This window comes from Nothobranchius furzeri, chromosome 1 (genome assembly GCF_043380555.1).
Source record: "Nothobranchius furzeri strain GRZ-AD chromosome 1, NfurGRZ-RIMD1, whole genome shotgun sequence".
Classification (NCBI taxonomy): domain Eukaryota; kingdom Metazoa; phylum Chordata; class Actinopteri; order Cyprinodontiformes; family Nothobranchiidae; genus Nothobranchius; species Nothobranchius furzeri.
Window position 1 is genome coordinate 98691460 of NC_091741.1, and position 7555 is coordinate 98699014.

Below are 7555 nucleotides of genomic sequence, written 5' to 3' on the forward strand. Positions count from 1 at the left end.
GGTGGGAACATAACGGATCACAAAGCCACAGCGCCTCCTCCGGGACGTGTTGGGATCACTTGCATGGACAAGAAATCCATCATGAATCTGTGGGAAAACAGTCATTACGAATCAAGTTGTAACTGTCTTTAGAACTATTTTAGATTACAGCAAAAACAACTCACAGACATCTGTCCAGCTTTCAGAGGACAGAACACAGTCTCCTCCACCTGAACCAGCTCCTCTGGGATCTCCTGGTTGACCGACAGCATGTTTCCAGAGCGGGTGGATTGGCGATGGGGTAGCATGGCAGAGCAGTGGCTTCCTACAGTGAAAAAGCTGATCATGAGACAAAGCGCTAACTAGGACTGTGGGTTAAGCTATAGCTTCAGACAAAGTACCTGGAATAACCTGAAGGACTCCGTTTTCCTTCTGTGAGTCATCAAGAGCGAGCCACACAGAGAGGACCGGACCACCAGCAACTCCCCAATACCTGTAAAACCAAAGGCTTACACTGAGAATCAGTGAAGACACTTTTTACATTTATTTTTTCACTGGAGTCACCGGGACCTCATATCCTGATGCCAGGCGACGTAAGGAAGACCGTTCTCCCCATGTCATCGTTCTCGGGTCTAGGTGAGTCCTCCTGCTTAATTAACAATCTTTGGGGTTCTGTGTTCCACAGGTGAGGAGCAGAGAGGTACCAGCTGTGCCGCGTTAAATCATTTGGAGCTCGGGTTTAAGAGGAGGATGGGGACACTACTCGAAGCCGGATGATTGCTCCAGTATTGGTAATGCCTGCCACTCGTACTTGTTTGACCTCGCATGTTTGGATTACTTGGATTTTTGACCTTGGACTGTTTATTTGATTACGGCTTTGAAATTGCTCCTGAAGCTTCGTTGGTTTGCCCTCCTCCTAGGATTATCACCCCAACCTTCACCAGATTCAGCTAAGAACCACGGATTCTCATTCACGTCTCATCCTCCTCCACCGCTCCTGCAGTTTTCCTCTCTGCTTCCTCACCTCCCATCCTGCTGGATTACTACACTCGTCTCCTTGGCCCGCTTGCCCCGCAGCTCGCTGAGCTAAGAACTCTGAACAATCGCCCTTGGCATCATTCACTGGATTTCAGTGCTACCTAAGTTCCCGTTTGTAAAAATAAAGACTTTAATTTCTTACCTCCTGACTCCTGTGCTGATTCTGCATGTCTTGGGTTAAACGCCTTCCACAAGCCATGACAGAATCATCCGGCCAGCAAGATAACCCAGCGGAATCAGCCCTAGCAGACCTGGCAAACCGGATGGCACAGCAGGAACAAACACTTCCTGTCCTGCTCGATCAGCTGGCAGTCACTAATCAACGGTACCAGCAGTTGGAGGCTCTGGTTCAACAACTCCACGATCGCTTACCGGCTCCAGCAGCCCCTCCAGCTCCTGCCCAGGCTCCGTTAGCGGTCCCGGAACTAGCGCCACCGGCTCTGATTCAGCCCGGACCGGAAGTACCCGGACATCCGGAACTCACCCACTTCCGTCTAGCTTCGCCGCCATCTTGCCCAACGTTTTCCGGTGAATTCGAGGACGGATATGGATTTTTATTACAATGTCGCCTGGCTTTCGAGCGTTGTCCAAGCGCTTTTTCTTCCGATTCTGCAAAGAACTCTTTTATTGTGGGACTGTTAAGAGGCAAGGCTCTTAGATGGGCAGAGGCAAAGAGTCGCAACCCTGAGTTTTTATCTGGTTCCTATGAGGAGTTTTTGGAAGAGTTTAAATTGACCTTTTGCAGCTCTGAAACAGTCACGGACATACGCAAGAAGTTGTTACGCCTCTCCCAGGGTCAGAGAACGGTAGCTGACATGGCACTGGAATTTAGGACTTTGGCTGCAATGACCACTTGGAACAACGAGGCCTTAAAAGCAGCTTTTATTGAGGCCCTCAATGACAAGGTCAAGAACCAGCTAGCTCTTTGTCCTGAGCCCCCCACCCTGGAGGGTCTCATTACACTCTCTATCTCGATCGACAAAAGACATAGAGAGTTCCACGGAACTCCTCCATTGACTCCGTCTTCCTCTTCAACACGCCGTCAACCCAGCTCAAGACCACCGTTCCAGGCAGAACCAGCGGAGGAGCCCATGCAACTGGGAAGGGCCCACCTTACCCAGGAGGAACGACACCACCGGCTGAGTAAGGGTCTCTGTTTGTACTGTGGACTGCCTGGGCATTTCGTCCAGACCTGCCCGGCTTTGTTAAAAGGAAGAGCCCACCAGTAGGTCCGGGAGTACTGGTGGGTAGCAGTTTTGGACATTCAACCTCCCGATTCACCCTCGCCTGCTCCGTGATGTGGAAGGGACAACACCACCAGGTCACTGCTCTGGTGGACTCCGGCTGTGAGCAGTCCCTTATCGACCCTCAATTAATCAGAGACTGGGATATCCCTACAGTTCCTCTTCAGGAACCTATGACTGTTTCTTCATTAGACGGGAGATCGTTATCCACCATCTCACACAGGACTGCGCCGCTCCAGCTCCGGGCTTCAGGTAATCACATTGAGACAATTTCACTCTTTGTGTTTCCATCCCCTCAGAACCGGTTGGTGCTTGGACACTCATGGCTGGTGCAACACAACCCACACCTTGATTGGCAGGAGAACAGAATCGAGGCGTGGAGTCCGACGTGTCACCAAATGTGCCTCAACTCGGCCTCTCCGGTATCGAAGGGCTCCAACACGACGCCGGTTGAGCCTCCTGACCTCTCCCAAGTACCAGAAATCTACCACGACCTGCAACAGGTTTTTAGCAGGGACCGAGCAGCGACTCTGCCTCCGCACCGCCCTTTCGATTGTGGTATTGATTTGCTCCCTGGTGCCCCGCTGCCTTCCAGCCGCCTCTACAGCCTCTCCAAACCGGAAAGGGACAGCATGGAGAGCTACATATCTGAGGCCCTGGCCAACGGGACCATCAGGCCTTCAACATCTCCCCTGGGTGCTGGTTTCTTCTTCGTCGCTAAGAAGGACGGATCACTTCGTCCCTGTATCGATTATCGAAGTCTTTACCAGATCACCGTGAAAGATAAGTACCCTCTTCCACTGCTGTCCTCCACATTCGAGCCCGTCCAGGATGCTACCGTTTTTACTCGTCTGGACCTCCGAAACGCCTACCACTTGGTTCGGATCCGCCAGGGGGATGAATGGAAGACAGCCTTCAAGACACCGCTGGGGCATTTCGAATACTTGGTTATGCCTTTTGGACTCACCAACGCCCCGGCTGTTTTTCAGAGACTGGTCAACGCTGTGTTGGGTGATTATATCAATGACTTTGTGACTGTTTATCTGGATGATATTCTGATTTTTTCCAGTTCGATCGCCCAACACCAGAAGCATGTCAGGGCTGTGCTTCAACGTCTTCTAGAGAACAGACTCTACGTGAAAGCAGAAAAATGTGAGTTCCATGTCTCTGTGGTAAAGTTTTTAGGTTTTGTTCTGGAGAGCGGGCGGTTAAAGGCAGACCCCGAGAAGGTACAGGCAGTGGCAGACTGGCCTAAGCCCACTACCAGGAAGCAGTTACAACGTTTTCTGGGGTTTGCCAATTTTTATCGGCGGTTTATCAGGAACTATAGCCAGACAGCCGCTCCTTTAACCTGTCTTACCTCTACCGCTAAAACCTTCTCCTGGTCCCCAGAAGCAGAAGTGGCTTTTAGGACCCTCAAGAAGAAGTTCACGGAGGCTCCTGTTCTCACCAGGCCGGATCCAAGCCAGCAGTTCACTGTTGAAGTGGATGCTTCTGACACTGGGGTTGGAGCCGTTTTGTCCCAGGTATCTCCCGTCGATCATAGACTCCATCCCTGTGCCTTCTTTTCTAGACGGTTGACGCCGACAGAGAGTCGGTACGACGTGGGGGATCGAGAGTTGTTGGCAGTGAAGTTGGCCCTCGAAGAATGGAGGCACTGGCTGGAGGGAGCAGAACACCCTTTCGTGATCTGGACCGACCACAAGAACTTGACCTACCTCAAGGAAGCTAAACAGCTTAACCCACGCCAATACCGTTGGTCACTTTTCTTTGCTCGATTTAACTTTGTCATTTCCTACCGGCCAGGGTCTAAGAACATCAAACCAGATGCCCTTTCCCGTCAGTACTCGTCTGAGGATGACCCTGTTCCGAGCACTATCCTGCCTCCGTCCTGCGTGGTGGCGGGGCTCACATGGGAGATCAGAGACAGAGTTCTGGAAGCCCTCAGGGTTGATCCCGGTCCTGGTAATGGTCCTTCAAACAGACTTTTTGTTCCTCAGGTCATGCGAGGCAAGGTTATCCACTGGGCTCATACTGGAAAGTTCTCCATTCACCCTGGTGTCGGTCGGACTTTGGCCCTCATTAAGCGCTCCTTCTGGTGGCCGTCTATTTACAAGGACGTAAAGGAATACGTCTTGGCGTGCCATGTGTGTGCCCAACATAAAGGTACCAACCGCTCACCTGCTGGTCTACTCTGTCCTCTTCCTGTTCCGTCTCGTCCGTGGTCGCACATCTCCTTGGATTTTGTGTGTGGTTTGCCTGCCTCTCGTGGTTTCAATACCATATTGACTATCGTAGACAGGTTCTCCAAGGCTTGCCACCTGGTACCTCTGAAATCTCTTCCTTCTTCAGCCACCACTGCCCAGCTCCTGATCAAACACGTGTTTCGTCTACATGGGATTCCTGAGGAGATCCTGTCTGACCGGGGCCCCCAGTTCGTTTCCAGAGTCTGGAAGGAATTTGCCAACGCCTTGGGTGCCCGTGTAGCATTAACCTCCGGATTTCACCCGCAGACCAACGGACAGTGCGAGCGCATGAATCAGGAGCTGGGAGCTATGCTGCGTTGTGTATGTGCTACCAACCCCACCTCTTGGAGCGACCACCTGGCCTGGATGGAGTATGCCCACAACAGCCATGTGTCAACAGCCACAGGTCAGTCTCCCTTCGAAGCTTCTCTTGGCTACCAACCCTCTCTGTTTCCCCTCCAGTCAGACTCCACCGTCACTACTCCTCAGTTTCTCCGCCGGGCACGTCGAGCTTGGACGGCTACCAGAGCCGCACTTCTACGCACGGCTGAACGGAACCGGCAGTTGGCGGATCGTCATCGCCGCCCGGCACCAGCCTACGCTCCTGGACAGATGGTCTGGCTGTCCTCCAGGGATGTACCTCTTAAGGCCGCATCCAGGAAATTTGCTCCCAGGTTCCTAGGTCCTTTTAAGGTTGTGGCGGTTCCCAGCCCTGTGACCGTTCGTCTGGATCTTCCGCGATCTCTCCGGATTCATCCTGTTTTCCACGTGTCCTTGATCAAACCAGTGGCCACCAGCCCTCTCTGTCCGTCCCCGGACCCGCCTCCGCCTGCTCAGTACTACAAGGGTGGTCTGGTCTACCAGGTTCGGCGGATACTTGACTCTCGTCCTCGGGGTCGGGGAGTACAATACCTGGTGGACTGGGAGGGGTATGGCCCGGAGGAGCGTTCATGGGTCCTCCGGGCGTTCATCGAGGACCCCTCCCTCATCTCTGACTTCGAGGCCTCAAGGACCACTGCTGGGGCGCCAGGGGGCGCCCGTTGAGGGGGGGGTAATGTCATCGTTCTCGGGTCTAGGTGAGTCCTCCTGCTTAATTAACAATCTTTGGGGTTCTGTGTTCCACAGGTGAGGAGCAGAGAGGTACCAGCTGTGCCGCGTTAAATCATTTGGAGCTCGGGTTTAAGAGGAGGATAGGGACACTACTCGAAGCCGGATGATTGCTCCAGTATTGGTAACGCCTGCCACTCGTACTTGTTTGACCTCGCATGTTTGGATTACTTGGATTTTTGACCTTGGACTGTTTATTTGATTACGGCTTTGAAATTGCTCCTGAAGCTTCGTTGGTTTGCCCTCCTCCTAGGATTATCACCCCAACCTTCACCAGATTCAGCTAAGAACCACGGATTCTCATTCACGTCTCATCCTCCTCCACCGCTCCTGCAGTTTTCCTCTCTGCTTCCTCACCTCCCATCCTGCTGGATTACTACACTCGTCTCCTTGGCCCGCTTGCCCCGCAGCTCGCTGAGCTAAGAACTCTGAACAATCGCCCTTGGCATCATTCACTGGATTTCAGTGCTACCTAAGTTCCCGTTTGTAAAAATAAAGACTTTAATTTCTTACCTCCTGACTCCTGTGCTGATTCTGCATGTCTTGGGTTAAACGCCTTCCACAAGCCATGACACCCCATCAGACTTGGTCGGACTTCCTTCATTCTCCAGGATGTTGGCTGGTTTGAGAATCGGGTATTTACAGATGAAACGAGAGTCCAGCAGGAGGACGTCTGGGCCCAGGACAGCTTGGATCACTTGCAGGATACGGGGATGTTTGGTCAGGCTCATCTCCCAGGGATACTGGAGGTGAACGTTGTGGAGGCTGTACTGAGTGTACTCTTTACCTGCATAGACAGTTTTGTTAGAAAATCAGTTTGGGACAAATGGATCAGACAGAACAAAATGTACTAAATAAATCCTGAATATTTGCAGCATGTGGAATTCTTTGCAGCATGTCTGATTTGTACATCCTCCTCACCAAATTCATCCTCCAGCTTAGCAAAGGCGTCTCTGGCTTCCCTCAGCTCCATCTCATTCAGCACGGACAGAGGAGACAGGAAACCCTGCTGGTCAGAGCCGGATTAACGCAAAGGCAAAGTAGGCACGTGCCTAGGGCCTGATTGGCTGGATGGGGCCCAGACAGAGGAACAAAATTATAAATAAATAAATTAAAAATTAAATGTACAAATGTCCTATGATAGAATTTGTAGCTAGGACTCCTATCTACAATTTGTTTCAATAATTTATCAATTAACTAAAAATAGTGACAATGTTTATCTTAACCACAGACCGTTTCATTGGCTACGTCACATTAAACCTCTGGGGTCCACGGACAAGTATATGCGTCTTTTGAACAGGTCTGATTTGGGACGCTGTAGCAGCAAGACTCCGCCTCCCTGAGTTTCGGTTTCAATTCAGCTTTAAAAAGGAGATTATAAACTACACCCAAGTTTTTAAATTTTGTTAATAGGCAACGTAAAAGCGGAGTTATATTAAACTAAAAAATGACCTATTTTTAGACAATCTGATAACTTGTCAAAACAGCGGTTTAGTAATCTGTGAGCGGGAATGTGCTTGTGAACATTAAAAACCCACAAAAACACAAGATCCTTCTGCTGTTGGTGGAAGTCTCACATATTCAGTTGATAAAAAGTATCATTATGTAGCTGAGAGAGAGAGGAAGGCTGCACGAGTAACGAGATGTGCGCAAAAAGGAGCCGCTTCGCAGGGAAAGTAGTGGCGCGAACGGAGTAACAACAAAACATTTAGACAGATATTGACGGTAAACTTTGTATTTTGGAGCGATCCGTACAGATATATTGTCTCTGCAGTTTAGTAGGCTTTTATTAGGCTTATATAAAGGATGATGAGAAGGATAAATGTCCACAAGGCAGTTCAGATAGTACGGCTGTTTTTTGAACTGGAAGCAGAGGAAGTGGACGGAGACTCGCAGCCGGAGTCTGAGGCAAACAGCGAGGATGTTGATGATGATGTGGCA

At 50.8% G+C, this 7555-nt stretch overlaps 2 long non-coding RNA genes across 2 annotated transcripts; both read left to right on the plus strand.

Annotated features, from left to right (window-relative positions):
• The first annotated feature begins 454 nt into the window (after positions 1 to 454).
• On the plus strand, positions 455 to 1154 carry LOC139070366 (uncharacterized). Its single transcript, XR_011520900.1, has 2 exons — positions 455 to 770; positions 900 to 1154. It is a non-coding gene; the product is annotated as an uncharacterized lncRNA (long non-coding RNA).
• Positions 1155 to 5700: 4546 nt separating this feature from the next.
• Positions 5701 to 6122, plus strand: LOC139070367 (uncharacterized). Its single transcript, XR_011520901.1, has 2 exons — positions 5701 to 5738; positions 5868 to 6122. It is a non-coding gene; the product is annotated as an uncharacterized lncRNA (long non-coding RNA).
• Positions 6123 to 7555: the final 1433 nt, after the last annotated feature.